Source organism: Triturus cristatus, chromosome 11, assembly GCF_964204655.1.
Source record: "Triturus cristatus chromosome 11, aTriCri1.1, whole genome shotgun sequence".
Taxonomy (NCBI): Eukaryota; Metazoa; Chordata; class Amphibia; order Caudata; family Salamandridae; genus Triturus; species Triturus cristatus.
The window spans coordinates 1093279580-1093306714 of NC_140594.1; the positions used below are offsets into that span (position 1 = coordinate 1093279580).

A 27135-nucleotide genomic window follows, 5' to 3' on the forward strand; every position below is an offset into this window, starting at 1 on the left:
ATTTTACGTGCAAATGTGTATTCGGACGGACGTCGGGATCGTACTTGCGCGCTCGGACTTGTATTTTACGATTTGCACTTAAAAATGTCCGCCTCACTCTCGTACACTTTTCCCGACTATATTCGGACGTAAAAACTATCCGACGCACTGTCGTACCCTTTTCCCGACGCTATTCGTAGTTATTTTTCACTACCGATTCGTACTTGCCTGTTTGTACGGTACTTGTACGACTCGTAGGTAAATAATACGGATACGGGTCATACGCTAATTATTTTTACCGGATCGGAATCAGCACCTTTGTGTGTGATCACCATGCTGGCACAAATGTCTTACCACACAGAGTCCTCTCAGTCTTCCGAGTAAAATGATACCTCACTTGGTCGGGTGTCCAATACAGAATTGGCATAATTTTTTTTTTACGCCTCTAAGTTAGCCTGAATGACCGTTTGAATTCCATTACGACTGCTATCATGAAAATGAGGCACTCGTAAAGTAATCTTACAGGCATATTACGATGCATCTTTAAAGGCTCTGATGAAGGGTCGGAGGCTTTTACAGCTGAATGCTAATCATCCCTTAAATTATGTTATAATTTTAAATAATATTTTTTTTAATTTATCACTTGAACCTGAAATACAGGTTTATACATAAAAAAAATTTTATCCATAAATTATTTTTCTATATTTAATTTTTTTTTTATTACTTTTTCAACATTTTTGTATAATTTTTGGTACAAATAATCATCAACCAATTATTCAAACCATTTTGTGCTGAATCAGCGTTACATGCAAGGACATGGTGAAAAGTCTCCTTTGGGTATAGGATGCAGCACGGCTTTTTGGGTGTGGTATTTGTTTACAATGTGTGTGCACTGCTCCTGTGCTTGTTTTCTTACTATGCATACATGTCGACTCAGCATGGGGCACATGACATGTGGCAGTATTCACATGAATTGATAGTCACACTTGGTGACAGTCATCTGTAATGGGACTGTGGATTGTGATGAAGGCATCAATGTGTGTCACACTGCCCTCGGAAACATACGGGATGCACCGGCTTGACATAGTGTGGGACATCCCCATTAGAGGCTCAATGGTGAATAGCAGCCTCTCTGTGACCAGCAGGGGGTGTTTGGCTCAACCCTGTCACTTGTGTGCCAGTTCAATGGATTTCCAGCATCTGTGGTGCAAAGGGGGGTGCCAGTGTAGGCCCCACATGTTCATCCACCTGACCTGTGCGTCTGTTCATATTGATGCATTTGCCTTCATGCGAGCATGAATAATAAAGGTGTCCCTCATGCTCCAAGGTGCCGCATCTCTGTCAATGCAGGTCTCTTGCCACTGTGCATGCGGCATCTCTTGTTTTGTTATCAGAGATTGTGCATATGAGTCTATGTGCAGAGTAGCAAGATGCAGGCTGTTTGTCAGGGATTAGAATCTGTATTGTGCATGAAGTCCATGGCTGTGTAGGTATTTTTGCATCTCTGTCCCCACAACGGGCACTCAACACCTGCTGAGTGTTTGTTTCCTCTGCGCATCTCGCCCTTCAGTTTCCTGATCCATTGTCAGTCATCTTTGCTGATTGTGCATCCATTGTCTCTGTGTGTGCCATGTTGAACCAGACACTTCTTCCTTAACATACACCTTTTGCAGTAGTCCTTTCTGACATCCTTGTCTTTGTGTGAAACTTGTGGCATGGTTTTCAGGACATGCCGCCTGCTGGTGCAGGCCCTGCAGCAAGGGCACACAGTTTCTATATTTGGCCTCACACACACGCCTCTAAGATGCTCCTCCCTTCCTCCCTCCACCCATTCATTTGGGTGTAATCAGCTTGTGTGTGACACAGTTGCGACCACGCGGTGCCAAAGGCTGGACCGTCTGCACATGCTACGTGCACATTGCACGAGCCTCATGTCCTTGCATGAGCCACATCATGCTACAGTATGATGTTGCAGCCACCCTCCAAGCAATGTCCATCCAAAACATCTGTCCCCTGCACTCAGGCATGCAGTAAGCGCCCACACGACACCTTTGCATAATGAGTGTGCAACTCCAACTGCCTACACAGCGCTGGCACGCCTTCCAGGCCCTGTCACACCAACCAGGTCATGTCCCTCCTACTCCGCACCGGCTATGTACCCCAACAAGCCCATGGGAGTGGTACTCAAGGCCTCTGCATGTAGTATGGTGTCGTTGTCGGACACATGGCAGAGGTATCATGTCTCAGAGTGTCAGTCTACAATGTGTCCTGGATCCCCCTCTACACCATCACATGCGCACAGCACCTCATCATCATCTCGTGTGCCATTGACAGCCAGGTGCTCCTCACCCTCCCCAAAGACGCTGACCTTGCCAGTTCTCATATTCAATAATGCATGAGATCCATTGGCAGATGGCTGAACATCAGCCACCTGAGGCTGGACTTGTACAGGACTGAGGTGATCATCTGCGGATTGTCCCCTTACAGCTGGGTCAACTGCTTGTGTCCCACCCGCAAGAGCCCTGCACAAGCACCCAGTGGCCACGCACACAAGCTGGTGTGCATCATGTATTGCTTGATCACATGTGCTATGCTGATCACCAGCATCTGTACCTCATGCTGCAGCGCACTCTGCATTATGCACATGATCCCCAGTTCGATCCACCTCAAGGCAAGACAGACCATCCTCCAGGTCCACTACAACATCCGTGCCAAATCCTACCCTGCCCTCTCCGGAGCAAGTAAATTACCACTCCCATTATACTTGTCCACATCCAGGGTGCATCTGCACAGCTGTGCTTCAACATCTGGCGACCCTGCCACATCACCGTCCAGCAGAGATAGCTGCAATGGATCACTGTCTGCTGCAGGATGACCTTCACAATCCACACCCACACTCAGGATGCAGTCCACGACCACGAGCCCAAAACAACCTTGTGGCACTGTCATCCAAGACCCCATTGTGCCATCTCCATGCTTCCAACCTTGGCCTGGCCACCATTCTCCACATCCACCTTACTCCAGCATGCAGGGCACAGTTCTCGCACCTGACTACATATACCTGGGACTCCCACCCCAGGACACTCCACATGAGCCCTGACCTCTGCGCATGAATGATGCTCTTCAAAATAGGTCTGTCCGCACAGTTGTGCAAGCCCCCCCTCAGCAGGTTGAGCCCATCACGGGTGAGTATAGTGCTCCATGTCTGTATTGAATGATACATTGTAACCCATGTGTGTCCTGTGCCAGACTCAGATCCCAGGGTATGGATGGTTGGAGTTACTTCAACATTCAGGCATTGTTTGACATTACAACACACATGTAATGGAATAATGCAAAATGACGGCATCATCTCATGATTGTGAGGATTTTTATTTGTGTTGGGGTACGTGTTTGGGTGGATGAAAAGAGGTGCTCGCCGGGTGTCTAGAATCCAAAGTTCACAGGGGGAGTTGGTATCCTTGGCATTGGAAGTCAGCAAAGTCCATGGCACAGTCTTGGTCATCATTGGTCAGACTGTGACCAGCAAGTCCATGTGGCAGAGAATGTCATTGGATGAGGTGCTGCTGTTGCGCCAGAGGGCCAGGTGCCAGGCCAGGTGACGTGGGAGATGTTGATGGTCCGCTGACTCTCACGGTCTTTTCCGTGGACGACCCACCTTCCTCTGGGGACCCTCAGATGCAGGCCGCGACGATGTTTGTGATGCTCTGTCGGACGAATCCTCCTCCTCCTCATCCCTCCCTGTGGCTGGTGGTGATCTTCACCTGGTGGCACAGGGAGGGTTGCCCATGTTGTCGGCAATCCGACGGAGTGAACGGCTCATGTCCGTTTGCACCGCCACGAGCTCAGACACTCTTGCCTCCATCCGTCCTTGGTGTTGTCGTTGACTGGCATGTTGCTCGGCCTGCAGGGTCTTCATCTCCTCGAGGGTCCCCTTGATGTCTGTGAGGGTCGACACAACCTGGCTGATGGCCCTGGTGTCACGTTGGTATGTGTCGAGGATGTGGCGTACGTGTGCCATACCGGTTCCCTCAGCTGGCTGGTCAGGTGCTCGCCTCCGCCGTCCTCCACTCCCACCACCCCTGCCCACACGAGCCTGGCCTGCCGTTGTGGGCACATCAGGTCTACGGGACCCCTGAGGGATGGCATTTGCGGGGTCGCCTGCCTCCTCCTGGGTGCCCGGAGAACCTTGTCCCTCCTGGTCAGACTGGCTGTGTTGTCCAGTGCGAGCAGGGCTCCTGGGTGTATCCTGGGATGTGGCAGGAATGGGGGTGGTGGTTGGCACAGTTGTACCTGATGCAGGTGCTGAAGGGGCTTGGGCACCAGAGGGTACAGGTTGGTCGGGGTCAACAACGGAGTGGTGAGAGTCGTCGCTGCCGGTGGGATCATCGTCACGCGGAGCCTGGACCTGTGATTCTTCCCCCCCCAGAGTTGGGGGAAGATCGACGACGTTGCCCTGTGTGTGAGAGAGAGACAATGTTAATGGTGTTTCATGCGACATCCATGATTGATACATATTCATGTTGGCACAGTTCCTCTAGGTAGTTGGATATGGCTAGCATTCCTCTCAAAGTACACTTGTGGATGGGTATGTTGCGGGGGACAGATTGATATGTACTCCTGAGTCTTTGGCCTGTCTAATGAGTGGTAGGATGCTTATTTGGCTATGGATTGGTCTTGTTGTGTCACATGTCCATTGTGTCAGTGTCAAAATCCGTTGCCTGCCATGGGGGTGTGTGCTTGTGTAAGGGGGGGGGGGTTTGACCGGGCATGCTGTTGGGTGTGGTGTGATTTGTCATTGGGTCTACCAGGTGATGTCTCTATCCCCTCATGGTGCATGCTGGCATGACAGTGAATGTGAGTTCCTGTGGTAGGTAGAGGCATGTGGAGTTGGTATTTGAGTGTACAGTGGTCACAGGAGGTCCTTGTGCTGTCTACAGCAGGGCCAAGTGTCATCTACCTTGTCTGTACTTGGCAAGTCCCTGTGCATTGAGCATGGTGCATGGGTATGTCCCTAGGCCACTGCTTTCCTGTTGGTGACACACTTTTTGTAGATGCTTCATTTTGGGACTCAGTAAGTCTGTTTAGCGAGCGAGCTTAGCGAGCGAGGCAGTACCGCCTGACGGTTTGCACTTTAAGTGGGCAAATGGTGCATTTTCAAAACAATTAGAGTAAGCAGGAAGGTTACTTATGTATTTGTGAATCAGTTTTAACAAACACAGTGAGTGGCAAAACTGTGTGTAAGGTTAGGTTTGTTCTGAAGCAAGAATCTACTCATGCACAGATTGACACATGCCCCAGTGATTTACAACACAAGAAGGGCTGGTTCACGCACTGCCAAACCTTGTAACCATGCACATAGTCCACCTGCTGACGAGCGAGCAAGCCCAAACCACCCAAGGGGGATTTGGTCTCCCTCTGTCTCCCTCTCTCCATCCCTCTGTCTGTCTCCCTCCCTCTCCCTCCGTCTGTCTGTCACCCTCTGTCACCTCAGCCCAGCTTCCTGGGCACACACACTTTGCAGGTCTTTCACAGGCCATTTGCTTGTTCATGAGGCTTAGTTTTGAATCTCCCAGCCCCCATAGAGCAGAGTGTCTCTGAGTCTGCGCTGCTGCGGCGGTGTGTGCTGACACTCTTTCAAAGGGATGCCTCTTCATTAGCTGCTGTTATGTGCAAAATGGCTGTTCATACCGATGTCATCCTGCGACGCGCCCACCATTTGCAGGCGACACAGTACTGTGTCGGGACACACTGTTTGGAAAACTCTGCCCTAGGCCATATGGGCTGAGGGCATTGGTGTCTGCTTCTGAGTTGCACAATGTGTTTTGAGAGGCCCACCCTCCCGGCATTGCGGACATCCAGTCTTGTGTTGGTATTTTGTGTGGCCTGTGACTTGGCATGGCCTTGCTTGATGAATGGGGCATGGACCCGTTAGTGGCATGTGCGTTTTTTTTTTAGTGTGGTTGTGTCCGGTGTGGGCTTTGAGGTAGTTGCGTGTATTATTTGGAGTTGGCTTGCGGATGCGGTTCCCCCATGTAACGTGAGTTGTTTGTGTACTCACCAAGCTATGCGACTCCTTCAAGCCCATGTACTCCCACCGGCGGAAGCGTGCCCATCACCTTCTCCTCCCAGGTATGGTAATGTACTGGTCTGCGGGGGGCACCGCCTCCAGTGATGTTTGTCTGGGCGTGCTATTCATTCATTTTTCTCTTTACCGCCCTCCGCAGATCGTACCACCTGGCTTGGCATTCATGCCTGGTCCTTCTGATGGCCGCAACAGCATTCACCCAATCGACGATCCTCTGCCACATGGCTGATTTCTCCGCTATGCTGGTCTGTCTGACCAATGTTCCAAAGAGCTGTGGCTCGACTCTGATGACTTCGTTGACAAGGATGTCCAGCTCCTCCCTTGTGAACTTTGGATCCTTGTCTGTGGGCATGGTGTGGGGTGTGGGTGTGGATGGTTGTGGGTGTGTGGTTGTGACGGTGTGTGTGTGAATGTGATTAGGGGGTGTTTGTGAAGGTGGTTGTGTGAAGGTGTGCAAGTGTAAGGTGTAGTCAGGATTCAGGTATGGTGCAGTGGTTTGTATGTTGGGTCTGTCAGCAGTGGGTCTGTTGCAAAGGCTCATGGTTTGTGTGTGTGGGCCCTTTTTATTGGTCCATTTGTGGGTGTGGCTGTGTTTGAAATTTGGGTGGGTGTGTTATAAGATGTGGTTGTGGTTTGGGCCTCTGTTTACCTGTTTGGATGTTGCAGGTCAGTGTATTCCATGTATTTGGGCTTGTTGGACGTGTTTTGTGGTGTTGTGCGATTCGAATTGACCCTCCTTGTGGTGTTTTGCAGTGTCCTGGTTCAGTACGAGTGTTTTTTGCGTCTGTAAGGTGCGTACATCGGCCATGTTGTTGTACAGTGCTCACATTTGCAATGGTTTGGTACGATTCGTAAATGCACGATGCTAGGTGAGGGTGCTGGTGTAGGGGCCTGGGGTACAGGTCGTACTTACGGGGGGCTGGGGGTACGGCGCGTACATTCGGGGGACCGGGGGTACGGCGCGTACATACGGGGGGGCTGGGGGTACGTCGCGTACATAGGTGGGGCTGGGGGTACGGCACGTACATACAGGGGACCGGGGGTATGGCGCGTACATACGGGGGCTGGGGGTACGGCGCGTACATACGGGGGGGGTGTTCAGCGCATATGCGGGCACATGTTTAGACATCTGCATGGTTGCTATTGGAGTTCGCTCCGTACGGTGTTTTTTTCATACGGTTGTATATTTGGACGGACGGGACGGATCGTACTTGCACGCTTGGGCATCAATTTTACGAATTGTACGTAAAAATGTACGGGGACGTGTTGGGGACTTTTTTCAATCCGACGACATGTCGAGAAATTTTCCAAATGCGATTCATATGTAGTTTTTCACATACGAATCGTACTTGCCAGTTTGTGCGGGACTTGTACGAATCGTACGTAAAAAAATACGGATCCGATTCGTACGGGGAATATTTTTAACGGGTCGGAATCGGCACCTAAGTGTATTAGGTAAGTACTATTTTTTTTTAAATTTAGAGGTGGCTTTTCAAATTTTATAGTCTTATAGGGGAGATAATAAAAATAAGTACGTTTAAGTAAAAATTAATATTTTTCTTTCTTTTTGGGTCAAGCCAATTTCTTAAGTTTTTTTAATTCAATATAATATTTAGTCATGTGATATATGCATTTATCCTTAGTATATGTTTTGCTCAATATGTAATATTAAATATATTTTCAATTGAATTTTTATCAGATTTATATATATATATTTTTTGTGAATAAGTTTGCTGTTTTTAATATTTTTATTCTTTTTAATTTGTTACTGACTGTAGTGATAATATTAATTCTATTTATTGATTGCAGTGTGAATTTTAACATTTAGCTTGCTACTATCCAACACTATCCTTACTGTTGCACTCAATGGAGTATGAATAATAATTTTTGCTCCTCTGCTATCCAACACTTTCTCAACTCTTTCACTCATTGGAGTTCGAATATTATTTTTTACCAGTCCACTATCTAACACTTTCCCTACTGTTGCACTCATTGCATTTCTAATTGTAAATTTCTACCCCTCCGCTATCCAACACTTTCACTACTGTTACACTCATTTTATTGTGAAGCTTAATTTATACCCCTCTGCTTTCCAACACTTTCACTACTGTTTCAATTATTGTAGTGGGAATAGTAAATGTTATCCCTCGCAAATTCAATTTTTTCCCTACTGTTGCACTCATTTTGTTGGCAACAGTACATTTTACCCCGCCACTATCCAACACTTTCACCACTGATGCGGTTAGGAATTCCTCCTAATGGCATTTGCTCCTTCCAAATTGGATCAGGAACGTGTTTTCCTGACCAAGGGTCCAATTATGATGCGGTTAGGAACATATGCTCCCATTTAAGTCCAGGGGAGTCCAACCATATGGTATCTGGAAGCATCCGGATGCATCGTACTCTGCCGGCTGGACTCTCCCGATCCGAGTGGGTCGGAAACGTTTTCCCAAAAGATTTGTTTGGGAAGCTTTTCCAACCCGCACCAGAATCGGGCCTTTACTGGAGTGTGAACAGTAATTTTTACCCCTCCCCTATGTAACACTTTCACCTGCTGATACACGTACTCGATTGTGAAAAGTTTTTTTAACACCTCCGCTATCCAACACTTTTACTATTGTTGCAGTCCATAGATTGGGAATAGTACTTTGAACTCCATTGTTATTCAACATTTTCCTTACTGTTGCACTGACTGTATTACTATATTATAGTTAAAAGACTTTTAGATTTATTTTTTACTATTTTTATGTTATTGAAATGTGTATATATATATATATATATATATATATATTCCATCAATCAATCCTTTGCTCATAAAGATTGCGCCGAGCCCCAATTTGTTTGTAACAGCGTGCTCTATTCCATCAAGTTTGTGGCAAACAACTTCCGACGCGTTTGGAAACCCTCCGGTTTCTTTGTGACCAAGAAACCGTAGGGTTTCGAAACGCGTCGGGAGTTGTTTGCCACAAACTTGATGGAATAAAGCACGCTGTTACAAACAAATTGGGGCTCGGCGCAATCTTTATGAGCAAAGGATTGATTGATGGAATACTAAGGGTCGCGTCCTTGCTGGCAGCCCGCCACCCTTTTGAGGCAGAGGATATCGCGAAACAAGGTTTGAAGAGATATATATATATATATATATATATATATATACACATATATATATATATATATATATATATGTGTATGTGTGTGTGTGTGTTTATATTTCGAAATAAATTTAAAACTAAAAAAACAAAAATGTATTTTTTTTTAAAGTTAATATCTATACAATTGTTGATTATGTATGTTTGTTTTACCTTCATTTTTATGAGGTATATGTTGTTAAAAGTTTATTACTTTTATTTTTTAATAAAAAAAGAATTTTTTAATTATATATATATATATATATATATATATTTAATTTATTTCCCACACAGATATATCTAATATTTTATATAGATATTTTCTATATATATATATATATATATATATATATATATATATACACACATACATATATAATTTTCAGAACAATATTTTTAAATTCAATTAGTTTTTTTCCAACATTTATCGAATTTACCTGTTAAGGTATAGGTAATTAATATGTTGGCTTTTTTTTTTAACCTTTTTTAAATGATCTATATTTTTTACATCAATTTTTTGATAGGCATGCAAATAAGGAAATAAGCCCCCTACTTAATAATGCACGATTATCTGGGATGCTGGATATACACAGTATCATTTTGATGTTAAAAATGCATTATAATGTTTTAAGTCTGTTCGTTGAATGCAATTGGAAAAATTTATTTTTTCCCGTGTCCTTCACAGTTGCGTTCTTGGAAATTTAATTGTGAATTTTATTGAAACACTAGTTTTGTTAAAGAAGGTTATTGCCTAGTTAAGTAGGTAAGTGCCTTGCTAATAATTGCATATTTACGCAATTTTTCTTGCTTGCCAGTTACTGGCATATCACGTTTATTTTATTGTTTTTATCATTGCACACGACTGAGCATGGTAAAACTCTGCAGCAAATCAACATCCAGCTTTCAATATGTACTGAGTGGGTTGGTAAACTGTTATGTGCCATACTCAGGCAAATGATCATGTCAGTCAACCACTTGCATTGTTTCAACCAACTTGGCTTGCAGGCAGTTGAGTTTCTCAACAAATTTCCTCTCACGGATTAATATCCGTCTGTACAGAGTACCTGTGTAGAGCAAATTAATACAGCATTCTAATACCAAAAAGAATCTCAGTTAGTGGCCCAACCAATGCTTGTCCTCTGGTGCCTTGTACTGTATATTGGTCCTAATCAAGGGCTCCTGGTCGGGTTACAGGAGACACAGTTCAAGTTACAGCAACACACATTCTTTCTCAGATGTATGCTTCACTACAATCTAGGTATTCAATATATTTTGTTTTTTGAATAAAATATGTTACATAAAATACTGCCATGCATAAACATCGAGTATTAAATATTGGCACATAGAAATAATTTGTGCTAGAATATAAGAATCACAATTATTGCTTTTGATTAAATTAATACAGTTGTTAGTATTATTGAAATTATTTCTATATTTTACATAAATTTGAAATTTAAGAATATTAAAGATTTTTTTTTAATATGTTTTCTGACTTTATCTGTTATAAAATGTTTTTTCTTATTTTTATCTCTATTAGTGTTTTTAAAATGTAATTAATTTTTTTAATTACATTTTACTATTTTTGTGATGTTAAAATACACAATGGTTGTGTGGTTCATAACCATTTAGGGTGGATAGTAAATAAATTATAATTCATCAGCAAACTATTAATATATAAAATTTATTAAATATAAATAAACATTAATTGTCGCTTATATAATTAAATGTTATTTATGAATAAAGATTATTTAGCGGCATGTGTTTTTTAGGTGTATAGATAGTGAAGGTATGTAATGAATTGAAGTTAATTATTATGTTTTGGATAGTATTACTTATTTATTTGAGAAATATGTATGTCAATTGAATACTACAATTTTTCACAATGGGGGTCATTAGGATGCAGGTCGCAAAATCACCCCGACCTTCATGGTAGCGGAAAAAGACCGCCCACAAGGACCGCGGCATTACCAACGGTCCAATTAGTATGCTCCGCAGTCCAAATCCGACCTCCGCGGTACAATCCTGGCCTTTAACATTGCTCTGGTTGCTGCTGCCAGCAGCACCGCGGCAATATCAAAAGGGGTATGTCCTGATTTCCATGCACTGTGTGGCAGGCACTGCACAGTGCCTGCCACCTGGTACAGGTACATATTAGCCCCCCAGCGCACCCACACCCCCCCAAAACATTTGGGGCACAGGGTGCAAGGTTTTCTGCAAACACCCATTTTCCCCATAAAGGCACCTGTGCTGTTGGTAGGAACACAGGCTGCCATTTAAGTCAATGTGAGTCCTTCCAAACGGTGTTCGGAAGCATAATAATCAGTCAGGCGTAACAGCTAACCACGAGTCGGTTGGAACCGTATCCGACAAGAAGTCAGGTGGTTTACTTTCCGACCGAGATCGTAATGTGGCCCCAAGTAATAAATCAAATAAATTATTTTAAATTTAGCTGCTAAATAAACTTCCCACCTTGTTCTCCTACAACCACAAAAACACCAAACATACAATGTAAAAAGTGCAAATAGAATTTTGCAAATTATCACTAAATTGAACATTTTAATAAAGATTAATTACCAAATAGTTATTTAACTACCTGCCAAGCCATTTTGACCTACAAACTAAACCTGCCGCTAAAATGTACCTTTAAAAATATGATAGTTACACAATTTACATTTTATTCAATTAAATAATCAAGAATAACTTAACTTCGCACCCAAAATCTCCAACACAACCCACATCTAATATAATTTAAAAAATATATTCAAAAATGAAGACATACTCGAATTAACAGAATAACACGGCTAAACTACAAAGTAGCCAACTAGCACTGGAAAAAAAACGTTGCGCGTCGAAGGCGCGGAAAAAAAGGAACTGACGTCATCACGCTGACATGGGCTTCTTATGGCTCCGGTGACGTCGATCGGAGTCGCGAGCGGAGCCGATGCATTGTGACGTCGCCCACGTCGACGTGGAGTGCTGGGAAAGAAAAGTTCCGTGGAATGCTGGCGCAGGGGATATTCACAAGGTGAGGAATCCACTGGCAGATGTATCCATCAGAATCACTATTACAATACAGGCACAATTACGAATCCTGGTGGATCAACGCTCACCAGGCACCACACCTAATCACTAGGCGAGGTGAGGGGGCAGCGACAGCGACACTAGCGGAGCTGCTTGGGCAGAGGGCAGAGTCCCTGAACAGGAGTTCAGAGGTCTTGCCTGGTTCCTTCATGGCCCCTCTTGTTGCCACTGCTTCTTTCGGGTTCGTGGGGCATCGGTGACAGCCTCCTCTGCTGTCCTGGCCTGCTGGTTCCATGTTTGGTGTCCGGTTGTTTGGTTTACCAGGTTGCCAGGCTTGGTTGCCCTCCTGGTCCGGTTGGTCTTCTCTCGGCTCTTTTTCTAGCTTGGCTGCCTGCATCCCATGGGTTTTTCCTGCATGCAGTACCCCATTTCTTTTCCTTCTGTGGGGTGGTTTCTGCCTGGATGAGATTGGCGTCTGTTTTTCTGCTGTCCTGCAAGGTCCCTCTGGCTGTGTGCCTAGTCTGGGGTGGCCAGTGTGCACCTGTCCTGTGGCTGGTTGGTTGCCGTGGGTAATCCTGCTGGGGGCTTGCCTTTCCTTCTAGTGGGTGTGTTGGATTGTTCGGGTCTCCCGTCTTTTCCTCCAAACTAGTTTGTAGTGCCTCCCTGCTCCCGTACCCTGGCAGGCCCCCTTGGTTCTGCCGGCTTTGGGTCAGGGGAGGGACATTTGCCGTTGGCACTTGGGTCTTCGTTCCTGCTTCTTTTTGCTGGTTAAGTTCCTGCACGTCCCCGTTGGTCCATGTCTTCTGCGTTGTTTGGGGGGTCCGCTGTGATCTCTGAGCCTTTCTGGTTCCTGGCGACCGGGCTATATCCTGTGATCACCTGGGTGTGGGTTGCCCTAGGGGCTGTTCAGGCGCCTCTTTTACATAGTTTACCGCTTTGGTTTGTGGATGTGGGGGGGTTGCTCTGCGGTTTACTTGACCTCCGGGCCTCTTGGTGGCTTCTCTCTCTAGGACTTGTTCCAGGGTTCGGTTTCAGTGGGATGTGAGTCTGGTTTTCTGGTGCCTCCGGCCTGTCCTGTTCCTTTAGTCCCTCTGTTATTGGAGTTGGTGGTGGGTCTGGAATCTCCGAGTCCGTTGGTGACTGTGGCCTTGTGGTTTCTTTTTTCCTGGTGCCCTCTCGGGTGTTTCCCAAGTGGGCGTCTTGCAGATGGAGCATGGTGGACGATGGTGCCTTGGTCTCTCGGCTTTGGTCGCCTCTTCTGTGAGAGTGCCTTTTGGGGGTCTGTCTGGTCTTACGGTGCTCTGCGTCGACTGTTGGCTGGGACGTGGTGTGCTCGTGGTTCCTTTCTGTTTCTCTGGCACTCCGGCTGGACTTTAGGGGCTTAGCGGTCCTAATGCTGGGGTCTGTTGATCAGTCTGGGTCTGTTGTACCGGTCCTTTTGTTGCGTTTATCTGTGGGTGTTGCACCTTCTGGTTCTGCTGGCTTTCTTCCTTTTGTTTTCGGGTTGCCTTTTGTGTCGGCTTGCAGGCTCGGGGGTCCTCGGCTCGTTATCTGTGGGTCATCTTCTTTCCTGTGTTTGAGGCCGGGCGTACCTCCGTGATTCGGTCCACAGTGTTGGGACTGGCCTATCTTTTCTGTTTGTTTGCCCTTCATTTGGGCATCTTTTGTGGTGCTCTGGGATGATGCTTGGACCGTTGGCCTGTTTTTTTCCTTAGCTTGGTATGGCTCATTGCGTAATGGAGATAAGCAAGAGGGACGTGGAGGTAATATTACTTACCGGTAATTACATTACTCCTAGTCCTGCTCTCGCTTATCTCCACTGCGGCTCACCCTTCCTCCTGGTGGCCCGGCCAACTGGCTATGTTGGCTTGGTACATACAGGTATTGTGTACTGGCCGATGTCTTTTTATATTGGTAGGGGAGTGTGTCTACGAGGCACACGGGCCTGATTGCATAATAGAGATAAATGGGAGTAGGACTAGGTGTAACGTGGTTACCGGCAGGAAATATAAGCATTTTCACTATTATCGTATTTATTGGAGGGAGATTTAAAAAAAAAAATAATAATAAATGCGTTGCGTAAAGTGGGAATTGTACGTTTAACTATTTTTATTATAATAGTTTGCATAGTTTTAAATACATTTTAGTGTGAATAGTATATGTATTAAATGTTATATTTTATGACCTATTTTTTCAATTGGTTTTTTTTATTCAAAATTATGATAATTTTATTTATTGTTTTTTCATGAGTGAAATATCTTTTACCAAATTTTTAAAAAGTTGTTTTGTTTTTTAATTAGAATGGTGTTTTAGTAAAGATTTTATTAGTATATGTATTTTTTTAGAATATATAATTTTTGAAATTGATATAAATTAAAATTATTAGTTTAAAAAATTATATATTTATTAATGTGTTTCACTTTGTTGAATGTTATTATTTAACTTATTTTTTAAAAGTACATAAAATAAATAATATTAAGTATAATGCTAGTAATTACATAAATTTTTTTTGTTGATATTTCTGTACTTCAGATTATGAACATAGGATGAGAATATTTTTGTAATCGATATGTTGGTTGCAATATTTATGTATCGCAATATTTTGCGGTCGATATTCTGTCAGCGAACCCTCACCAGGGCAGATATGACCAACCGGCTGATGAAACTTTGGTCCTGATCCCTCAAACGTGTCACGTACGAAATGGGTCCCACGGAAATGCATTACAAGTATCTGTATGCAGTAAATGTTATTCGACTCATAGGAAAGCATTACACGTAAAGACGCAATACATTTTATGTTTGACTTACCTGCTAAAATCAATAACACAGAAAGTACATACCTATATACGAAGTTTGTGGTATCTAAATTGATATAAATGCTTAGCAATAACCTCTGATAAGCCTAAACTTCCCACCCACACTGCCACAAAATAGAGCATGTAGTGGTCGTCATTTGAGCCCTGTAAAGCAAGAAGGGTCATCTTAACTCTACATAGTATACCTTACTTGGGTGCACTATATAGAGATCCAGGTTCCTACAATGCCAAATCAAAATAGGTTTAATATTTTCCTAATATTGACTTGTAGATTAATTAAGGCTCTTCACAAGGAGGAGAGAGCATGTCCGACTTCAAAAGCACCATAGGTAACACATCCAGAACCTTACGACGCCTGTGCGACACACCTGACTCAGCCAGAATAATGGCCCCTTCTTCAATAGTGATTTTCCATGTAATTTCCAAAGCACAATTCCTTGATTTAATGATGGCTAGACCATGAGTAGACATTGTGTCCAAGACCTAATAGTAGTACAGAAATACTAGGTCTATTTGATTTTTTTTTTTTTTTTACATAGTCTAAGGAACAGCCCTGGACACTGATCATGTTGTCCTGTGGAGTGTGTTATTAACCCCCTATGTAGTTATCCAGATGTCCTGGAACCCATCCTTGTTTGGCTGTACTTACACTGAAACCCTTTAAAACGTTTTGAACATCTGAATCCTTGGATGAACACGAAAAACATGCAAAGTATATTTGTAACATTATTATTACTATACCACTAATCTACTTCAAGATGAAGTCCTTGAATGTGCTCCTTAATGCAAAAGAGAAAAACTTTTACAAAATGTAGAAAAAAATAATGCGTTAACACTGTACATTGGGTAATGAGTTTTACAATTAAGGGGCCGATTCCGATCCGGGTCGGACAGCAATCCGACCGAGACAGATCCGGAGTGTTTTCCAAAAGAGCCGGGGTCCTGCAGTCCGACCGAGCAAGTACGATGCGGCCGTATGCTGTCGGACTAGGTTCAGTCGAACTCCCATAGAAGTCAAAGGGAGCCGGTCGTACATGGGCTCCCATTGACTGAATGGGTACGTCGCGGACAAGTGCGCCCCCTAAAGTGGGTACGCGTCGGTGCCATCCGAACCGTACATGCCTGTGTTAGGGAGACCCATAGGTCTCCCCCTGTGTCCGAGTTGTAAGTCTGCGGGTGACGGGGGGGTCCGTCGCGGACCCCCGAAGTCCATCTCCGGGAGCTATTGCAAGCCGGACGCTCATACTCGATCTGGCTTTCCGAATCGAGCATCATACTAGCTCAGTCGTGAAACGTCTCCATTGCACGCCACGGTTTGCTTGTGACCATGTTGTACCGAGCGGTTCGGAACCGGAAAAGATTCGGACGGAGATTTCGCGCTTGTTCGCATCGTACTTCGACCCGTGTACGACTCGGACTGAAAATCAGCCTCCGAATCGGATTCGTTAATGCCGTAACCCGATTCGGTGCCCTTCCGACCGAGATCGGAATCGGCCCCTAAGTGGTATACCATATACAGAGCAAGCATCTGCCAACATCCAACTTTTTAAATAGGACCACACTCTGCTCTGGAGATTTTTCTAAATATACACTAGCGAAAAGCAAAAATACTGCTGTTCAGTTTCATATTGTCATGGGAACCCTAGGTCGTTTGGGCAGGTCATATGGTGCCGAGCCAGAACATCGTGCTAAAAATATTGTTGGTCAAGAATATCGAAAGAAAAATATTGTGATGCAGAATATCAATTTTGTGTATTTAATATAAATGTAAAACATATCGAAGTGTTTAATATAGTTTGCAGAAATATAGATGTTAAAAATGTCAATTTTTGTATTAATGTTATGTATTTTAGTAAATATGTTATGTTTGTGATGCATGTATTTTTTGTATAAGAATTGTTTGTATTTTTATTATTTGTGTTATGGTGAGAAGAGTGGGAAGTAGTTTATTTTTAATTGATAAATTAGTTAACTATTTTGAATTAATTAGTAATTAATTATGGTAATTGTGCAATTAATGTTAGGGGTGTTGTGGTGTTTATAGGTGTAAATGATGAGAAGAGTGAGAAGTAATTTATTTTTAAATTTCGGAATCAATAATTAGTTTAAAAAAAATTAATAAGTAATTTTGGTAATTGTTTAATTTATTTTCGGTGTGTTGTGCATATTATAGTGTTAAAGAATGTGAATTCAACAAATGTGTATTAATCTTTTTTTATACTAATTTGTAAAATCATAATTAATTACGTTCAAATTTGAAAACCAAAAAAACATTTAAAACATAAATTTATTTATTTTGTTCCCTACCATATAACACCACCACCACTTTCCCTATTGTTGCACTCACTGGAGTGAGAATAGTAATTTTTACCCCTCTGCTATCCAACACTTTCCCTACTGTTGCACTCGCTGGAGTGGGAATAATAATGTTTACCCCTCCGCTATCCAACATTTTCCCTACTGTTGCACTCTTTGGAGTTGGAATAGTAATTTTTTCCCTTCCACTATCCAACACTTTCCCTACTGTTGCACTCACTGTAATGGGAATAGTAAGTTTTACCCCTGTGTTTTCAAACACTTTTCCTACTGTTGCAGTCACTGGAGTGGGAATAGTAATTTTTACCCCTCCGCTATCCAACATTTTCCCTACTGTTGTATTTATTTTACTGTGAAATGTATGTTGTAATTATTTTTATAATAGTTAAATGTTAGAATTACTTATAAAATGGTATGTTTAAATTTTAAATTGATATAATTAATTTTATGTTTATGTAATTTAAAAGTTTACAAATTCAATAAAGATAATTGTTAAATTATTTTTAAGTAAATATATGTATAAATTATTGTTTGTGTGTTTATATTTTTTAAATTAATTTTATTTGTAATATTTAGTTAAAATGTCAATTAAATTTAATTAGTTTGGTTAAAAATAACATTCGTATTTAATACATTATATTTTTGGTTATATATATTTAAAAAAAATCTATATTATTTACATCTATATTTTTGTACTTACCTGTTCAAGTTTTGGGTAGTCGATATTTTGGTATTCAATATTTTTACTGCGATATGTTACATCGATATTTTAACAGTGAACCGGTCATATTCTTCCTCCTTGGACCTTTCTGTAGTTTTCAGCTCCCTATGCAACAGCTTAAACATTCCGACATATAATCCCTGCCAGATCTTTTCTGTGGTGGACAACAGATTGTGTGCCCCCATCTGTTTTGTCACCATGTATGAAAACTTTTTTCAAATCCTTTCTTTCTTTGAACTCCGCTATTTTGACCGTACCTTTCTACCTCTCATCACAATCTGTTCCACAGCATCAGTTCCCGTGTTTGACCTTGCCCCCTCGTTGTTCTCTTGCTGACTTACCTGTCCGTGCACAAGATCCTCCATCTCTTTGTACAGCCTCCTTTTTTTGCGTACCTTCTTCCTTTGTATCAGAGCTTCGCTCCTCCGTGCCTAACCCAGTGTCCTTAACATACCAGTACATCTGTAGACATGTTGTTTACTACTTTCCATTCTCAGCCTCCACCACAATTGAAAACATAACAGTGGCAGAGAAAGTGGCACTTACATCCTCACCTGGCATTAAAGTCAGTACCCGCTCCGTAGTCTGCTGCCTTGCTTCTGTTGCCTTGCCAGTAGAAGTCACCTGCCCGCCAACCTTGTGTCAGTGGATCTGGACAATACTGTGTCTTAAACCTGTTAAACACTAGGTGGACACTGATTAACAAATCCAGCCCCCAGCACCCACTGACCTTCCTGCCCCTTGCTGCCACCACGTCTGTGACGCCTTATCAATTACATGACTGCCCAAGACCTCGTCCTCCTCCAGGCTATCCTTCTCATAGTCAAAGTCCATACAACCCACCAATTCATTTTCCTGGTCTCAAGATGGCCGCTTTCTAGGTGAGCTCCGTATGCAATCGTAACTATCCGGCAGGAATCCGGCAACATCCAAGCAACAAATTACATGCTCGCTGCCGCTCTGTAAAGCACTTGAGGTGCATTGCCCATCGGCGTGCTCATCGTGTCTGTCCGAGTTGCTGGTGGACGGGGCTGCGCTGCGGCCTCCAAGGGCCTAGTGAAGACGAGTGCTGCAGTCTATTACCGGCTGAGACGTGGCAGCACGGACACCAGTAGTCTCAGGGCCTGTGGCCCGTACTGACCTCCGCTGGTGAGCGGAGCACATACCTTGCTCGGATGGCATCCTTGGGGCTGGCGGCATCTGGCTCGTTGCTGACCGGTCTGGGCACGGACAAGCTGCTTGTGCGGCGAGGTGTGGTACGCTTCTGCATGGCTGCCCTGTAGCCCAAAACCGCAACCGTGTGCCCACATTGGACGTGAGCCATCTTTGTGCCCAACCGGTGGACGGCGGGTGGTGCTGGGTCCTGGTTGTCAGCGGCTGGGCAATATCCACGACGTTGCCCGGATCGAGCACGCTCCTGCTGGCAGACAGGGAGTGCACTGCAAACACCGGTGGACGGCCCCCAGCCGCCTCTCTGACAGCAATTGCAGCGATAGCAATTTGGGCCCTGTTATACTGGTTCCAGATTGCTGGGGGAGGCCTGGTGAGACTGCTAGGGATCGGTGAGGGGAGACTTAAATTGCTGGCCGGCTGATGAGGGACATGTTTAGACGTTATCGCTGCACACAGAGGGCCTTGTTACTCTGTCCTGTCTGGCACCAGAAGATAGATTAGGGAGTTCCCATGCCCACTATCAACTGCTACGATCTACTAACGACTCAGGGATTGGGCTTTCCCCCTATGGTTTTCTCCTGTTTGTATCCCTGCTGTGCTACCCGTGTAGGCTTTTACTAAGCAGAGGACTATTGCCTGGACCTGAATATTGAGCAGATTGATTTGTGGACCCTTGCTGACGTGGGCAGAGTACTACGAGACTGTGAGCCTTGTGGCAGCTGTGGTGGGGCTTGGACATTTAAAGACTATGGGCAAGATGGACAAATCACAGTCTAAGCTGCAGTTTGAGCAGCGCAAGTCGAAACAGAGGGATATAGGCGCTGACAAGTCTCCCGATGTGCAGAGTGATAACACCGAGGAGTCTGAAGGTGATATCCATCAAATTTTGAGGGCAAGACAGAAAAGCTGGTCTACGATAAATGGCAAAAGTGACTCTCTGGCCTACCGGATGGACCGCATGTCTGAGCATAGTGAGCGCCTAAATATGGCGGAGAGACTGGTGTTCGAAACTGAAGACGCTGAGATGGAAACAATTAATGCCCAGAAACAGATGGGGAAGCTCATTACCGTCCTGCAGGACAAGGGAGAGGATTTGGAGGCTAGATCAAGGAGATGTAATATCCGCATCACAGGCCTTCCTGAATCTCCAGCAATGGGCAATATGGAGGCATTAGTTGAGCAGCTCTTGGTGACACTCCTGGGTCGCGACACATTTTCAGCCATATTTGTCGTGCCCAAGGCTCCCTGGGTCCTAGGAAACCGCCTGGTGCTCCCCCACATCCTGTTATTGCTAAATTATTGAACTAAAGGGACAGGGATGCTGCGTTGAGGCAAGCTAGAGAGAGACTCGATATACAATTTGAGGGTTCCTCGATCTTGCTTTTCCCAGACTTCACCATGAGGGTGCATGAGGAAAGACAACAGTTTGCTCCCTTGATGAGTTGCCTATGGGAGCATAATTGAGGGTCATCGTGGATGGCGGATCAAAGATTTTCACTGACCCAAAGTCACTGCAGAAGGCCAACAAGGAGTACATCAAGACTGATGGACGGAGAAGAGACACTGAGGAGCTGGCCGGGGCGTTTGGGTTGATATGGAGGGGCAAGTATAACACGGTTGTCCTCTGGTTTTCTTACATTTCTCTGAACAGGTATGTAACATATGGACTGTTTGAAGTGCACTAGAGGTGATTCATGGATGCCTGCTGCCCAGAGTTTGAGGGGATAACTTCAGATGCTTGTTTGGGGATGCGGTCAGCTTTGATGGAGATCGACATTGAGACTTTAGATCTGCCGCAGCTTGCGAATGGTCCTCTCTGGCCTGGCAGGAAGGCCTCGAGTTGGTGACAGTGAGACTACCTCAACTTTTAGGGGATCCAGTTAACTGTTGCTCGATGGGTGTATAAACAGTGTTCAAATGGCCACGTCTTATTTCTGACTTTGTGGATTTCCAAGCGGTGAGCTGGTAACAGTATGCATACAGTACTTACATAATTCTATAACAATGCACTGTTATATGAGAGAGGGTTGGAGACGCATGGATCCTATAGATAGTGCAGATCTAGTTAATGTAACTTGAAATGACGCAGAGCCAGGGCAATAGAGCTCGCTTCCTCACATGGAACATTTGGGGCCTTAATGATTTTAGAAAGACGCGAAAGGTGATATCTTATCTTACTAGGCACGAGATTGATATCGCCTTATTACAGGAGACCCATTTGCCCATAGATAGTAAAATGCTTACACTTAGGCGTTTACATGGTACCTTTCATGCGGCGGGGTTCACTACGCATGCCATGGGGGTGCTCACCTGGGTCAACCCCAGATCAGGTATACATTTGGAGGTGCTTGAGGCAGACCCAAGGGGGCAGGTTTGTGATCTCTAGCTGTCTAGGGCAGGGAGCTGACATACTTATAGTTAAGATCAATGGACCTAACTACGATAATCACCAATTCTATCACAACTTGTTTGGGGGTCTGGAAGGGGAGTCCTCTCTAACGCAAATATGGTGTGGGGATCTCAACTGCGTGCTGGGCCAGGCATTGGACCGATCCTGGGGCCCTGCTCGTTGCCCTTCAGCTGCGGATAGTGATTACTGATGTGGCAACTCAGTTGAATATGCTGGATGTCTGGCAGACATTCTCACCGGCTGCCGGGGGCTTTATCCACTACTCAGCCCTGCATGACCTCCATACCAGAATGGATTATTGGTTGGTCGCTAGAACTTTGTATCCTCAGATTTGCGCCTGGTTGACTCACCCCCACTCCTTTTCAGATCACTCACCAATAATGCTGGACATAGAGAGACCTGAGAAGAGGCCTGCTCCCTTCACATGGCAGTTTCCGCCATACTCGTTGTTAGACAGGGTCTTCAAATCCGAGATGGCTGCGGACATAGAGAGCTTCTTTGAAACAAATATTGGCTCTGTTCGCCAGTTTTATACAGTATGGGAGACTTTAAAAGTCTATATACAGGGGATAGCCATGTCCAAGCGTTTTGGGGTCCTCTGTTCTCTTAGAGGGAGACTGGCTGCGAGTAAGTGCCCTCTTTCTGCATGGTTGTCCCCACTTTTTCTGAATAGATGATGTGCTTTGACTGAGTGTGCCCTGGGCTCCTGCTAATCAGGTACCCAGGGACTATGTTCTTTCCCTAAAACTGCATTGAAGCCTAAACCCAATTGGCATCTCTGGCCAAAGGTCAGCCCCTGGTAAATGGTACCACAGGTACCCAGGGCACTGTGACCAGAGAAGGCCTCTAAAGGCTGCAGCACTTATTGTGCCACCCTTAGAGGTCCTGTACCATTTCACTCACACACTGCCTTTGCAGGCTGTGTGTTTTGGTGCAGAACAAAGTGAAGAGTCAACATGACACACTTTTCTTTGTGCCATGCCTGCAACCCACTGCTCTGGCATAGGTCATGCTCCCCTCTAGCTGGGTGCACTATACCAGTGGTGAGGATACAGGTGCATGAGCCATGTTCCCCTACAGTGTCTAAGTCCATTCTTAGATGTTGTAAGTGCAGTGCTGCCATTAAGAGTATATGGTGCTGGGAGTTTGTCATTATGAACTCCAAAACGCCATAATGGCCACACTGTAAACTGAAAAGTTTGGTATCAAACTTCTCAGCACATTAAGCACACGCGGATGCCAGTGTGGGACTGAATGAAAAATGCACACAGAGGGCATCTTAGAGATGCCCACTGAAAACTAACCTACCACTAGTGTTTCAGCTGCCACCACCAAACATGTTTCTGGACCCCTGTGGCAAGAGCTTACTGCTCTCTGGGGCCTGAAACAATGTACATCCTGGGACGAGGTACAAAGCTTCCTCCCCCAGGATTGGCAGGGTTCACGAAGAGGAAGCGTCAAAGGCTTACCGCCTTTGTAAGCTTCCCTAGGCCACTTGCTGCTATCAGCAACTGGCCCCCAGTGGTTTAGAACCCCACTTTGGGCGGGAAAACCGGCAGGAACAACAAGTGAGGAGAGAGGTGTGCCCACCTCTGCCAACTTCACCCCTCAGGTGGGGGAAGCGAGGTGAAGCACAAATCTCAGTCCATGCCATCCTGCAGATGGGGGGACCCAGCTAACCAGGGATAGGCCTATGCCCCCTCCCACTGTAGGGTAGCATAATAGGGGCAGTACCCACCACAGGGAAGGGAGCCATTGGTCGCAACCTTTTTAACAAACTGTAACGCCCCTGAATCTAGTATTTAGGGGCACTCCTGAACCTTGCTTCCTCAAACAAGATGAAACTACAAGAAGAAGAAGAAGGACTGAACATCCGTGCAGAACCTCACAAGTGGAAGACGCCCACTGACTTGGCCCCAGCCCTACCGGCCTGTCTCCCCCTCGAACCTGCTCCTGCAAAATCCTGTTGTGTCCTGCAGCCAGCAACCTTGAAAACCCCGGAGGACCTACCTGCCTTCAACCACAAAGACTTTGTCTCCCCTGAACACCGGATTTGTTAACCTGCAATCTCTGGCATCGGCCGGAAATTGAGAATTCGCACAAGTTTGCACCCGCCGTACACGGCCGGAGCTCGAGTGGGCAAACAGCACGAGGTGGTCCCCCTGGTGATCCTGACCCGAGATCCAGTGATGCCCGACTTGCCTCAAGCCTCCAGCCGACGCCTGCAACCTAAATCCAAAAGGACCCCTCAACCGCGACCAGGAGCTGGTACGAAGATCCTACCCCAAAAGGGACCCCAAAAGGCAACCCAGCAACCGACGCCGCGTGGCCTTGGGTGGCCCAACCAACGGTGCTTAGCCAAACCCCAATTTACCTTTTGAAGTGGTGGTCGCACCCAGAAGACCTTCTTCCCTGCAGTGCCTTTCCAAACCGGAGGTTCCCCATAGCAAACAACAGGGTGCCTGACGTCGAAACAGCACCCTGCACCCGGCCACCCTAGTGCCGCTGAGGGTGCACCTTTATTTCCCCATTTGCCCTGAGCTAAAGTTCAGGAGCTTTGCTCACACAGCCAACTGGCCTGCTAGCCAGCAGCCACCAACCGGAGAACCCCCATCCCCCATTGGATAATATTGTGCCTCAGCACTCTTAACCCGGCCGCCCTAGTGCCGCTGAGGGTGTAACGAGAGTGAATCCTTGACCCTGGGGGAACCCTTGTTCTAACCCAGAAGCTCAACTCCAAAGACCGATTACTTACCTGGTAACCATTAACTTAATTTCTCTCCATAGGAACCTATTTACTGTTTTTCTCTGAAAAATGTTCCAAGTGTGGAGTTGAATTGTATGGAAACCTGAAAAATAACAATTGTGCAAAACTGACTTAACTTACTTTTTCTCTTGGAAATGTCCCAGTGTGATAGCTAGGCATATCACAGGGAGTAGAAAACAATCTAAAAAGAAATCTGAAAGTAACGTAAAAATAACTTGCCTGTAATTTTAACTGCAAGATCAATACAAAGTATATGTGCAGCAGTTCACAGTATTGCATAACCATTAATTCAAACTGTAACCATTCCAAAGTACATTTGCAACGGCATTTCAAACTGTATATTTACTGCAAAGTAATTATCAACTTACCTGTGCCAGGCTTACTTGGTTCTAGGAAATAAAATAACAAAGAGTAATTTTATACAAAACCAATTGGTCTGAAGTTCAGTCTTTGAATTAATTTGCTTACTGGGTGTGTGCAACAAATGCTTAACATGGTGCTCTGATAATGCCTTCCTGCTTGACCACACTACCACAAATAGAGAGTGAGGTGCTATCTAACTTTACCTCTGCCTACCTTTGAGGTTCAACTGGACTCTGTGCACACTATAACTCACTTTGGTATAGTATATACAGAGCCAGTTTCCTACACTGGCTAGCCTTGAGAATCGTTTGGTTGATCGAGATAGAGCAGGAGGCCTTGGTGAGTTGGGATGCTCGGGTAGCGGAATAATTAAATTCATTGGAGGAGTACCACGAAATCGCTGACAGCAAGGTTAAACACATGGGGAAATACGCAGTTGCCAAAACATATGGGGAGGGGAAAGGCCGGGCTCAGTGTAAGAAGCTGTGCTGAGAGATTGGTGTGAGTCGGGCTGTGTGTCTGAGTTGCGTGCAGAGTGGCGAGCTACTGAGAGACCCAACAGCAATAGCAGATAAGTGTGATCAGTACTGTTCCTATCTGTACCACTCTAGAGTGACTGCTGATGATGCAGCGATCAAAGAATACTTAGAACATATTTGGATGCCCTGGTTGACTGATGAGCATAAGGAGCACCTAATGAGGCCGTTAGATGCCGGTGAAGTGCTTGCTGCGCTAAATGCAATGTGTGCTGGAAGCACCCCAGGGCAAGATGGCCTTACTGTTGCTTTAAGGAGTTGCTTACTCCACACCGGATTACTCTTTTTGAGGAGATAGGGGGTGGGGGGAATGCCCCCTCAACGAGGGAAGCCTTAACAGTTACATTATTAAAGCCAGACAAACTCCCTAATGAATGTTCATCCTTTAGGCCCCGGTCACTTTTTAATGTGGATACCAAGCTCTTCGCTAAAATCTTAGCTAACCAGCTGGCCCGCTGGTTGCTTTCTTTGTTGGTCCGGAACAATCAGGGTTTGTCCCAGGGCATACCTCGACATACAATCTACCGACTGAGTTAGGAACAATACAGCATATTAAGCCGGAAACCAAAGCTGCTGCATATTAAGCCAGAAACCAAAGCTGCTGAGGTCTCTCGACGCAGTGAAATCCTTTCATGCAGGTAGTGTTGAGGCGGGCCCCGGAATTGGAATTAAATTATTTTGTGGAACAAGGTTCACATGCGTACCACTGGGTACACCAGTGGCCTCCCACATGTACAGATTGAAATGGTTGCGGCTGGGCCCCCTCCTCTCTCATTGTTGTTGTTTCAGGCGAGCTGGTATTTTGGACTCCGTTAATTCGGGTACTCATGCATGTCAAAATTTGTTAAAAAGGCAGGCGGCCACTATCTTGTATTTCCCTTCAACCCCGCTGGAGTGATGCCATTGGCTGCCAGCATACCGTGAAAGAGAGGTGGTCCAAGCACTGGTATCAATTAACATTGTTAAAATTGGGGAGCTACTTTCTGAAGGCACGGCTAGAGGATGAGCTGATAATGAGGCGGAAGTGCATGTTCACACACCGCTTGTGAAGTTTCACTTTCACAGGGTGAGGCATGCCATTCGCAGAACACTTGGGGAGGACATGACGGAACTGCCCAAGATAGCCTCCTTTTCTTTCCTTCTGTGTACGGAATCTCCTAGTAAGATAGACTCCAGTATTTAGAACATATCACTGGACTATCGTAGGAATCACTTCAGCAAGGCTAGCTGGAATGGCAAAATGATCTTGGGGAGGGTCTCCATGACATCACCTGGCCATATTGCTGTGAGGTCACGCAGAATGTCTCCTTGAAAGGGATACACTGAGTCATACATTTTAAGTTCCTTAATAGAGGTTATTATACGCCTGACAGGCTGCACAGATATGCCCTCCGTGACTCTGCAGAATGTGAGCGGTGTATAGTCACGCCAGCTGTGTTCTTGCATACCGCTGGTCGTGCCCAGTGATTGCGAACCACTGGAGATTAATTTGTCGCATGGTGAGCAAAATCACAGGGTTGCCACTGCCATTGGACCCACTATTGGCTTTGCCGGGTTGTACAAGGCGACTGCTGAAAGACACGCCGATTAATAGACATGGGTCTACTGCTTGCAAAACGCAGGGTTGCGATGCGCTGGGCTCGAGGACCAGCTCCTACTGTCAAAGACTGGTCAAAAGATATGGTTTAATGTACTACACAATCTGAATTGTATAGTGAATTACTATCGTCCTAGAATCGCCCTAAACGTTTTTGGGGTCTGTATCAGCACTATATAGCGGGAAAAGAGATGGATGTGACTGAAGGGGATGGTCCTGA

The 27135-nt window shown here is 45.2% G+C and overlaps 1 long non-coding RNA gene across 2 annotated transcripts in view; it reads right to left on the minus strand.

The window, feature by feature from the left end:
* LOC146786047 (uncharacterized) overlaps positions 1-27135 on the minus strand; it is a 142944-nt gene that overhangs the window by 89077 nt on the left and 26732 nt on the right. Inside the window, exon 3 of one of the 2 annotated variants that reach the window (XR_014970843.1) lies at positions 3353-4435. The exons of the other annotated variant lie outside the window; for it this stretch is intronic. This is a non-coding gene — a long non-coding RNA (uncharacterized LOC146786047). Of the gene's footprint in view, positions 1-3352; positions 4436-27135 lie in introns of those variants that run through there. 2 annotated transcript variants of the gene reach the window in all.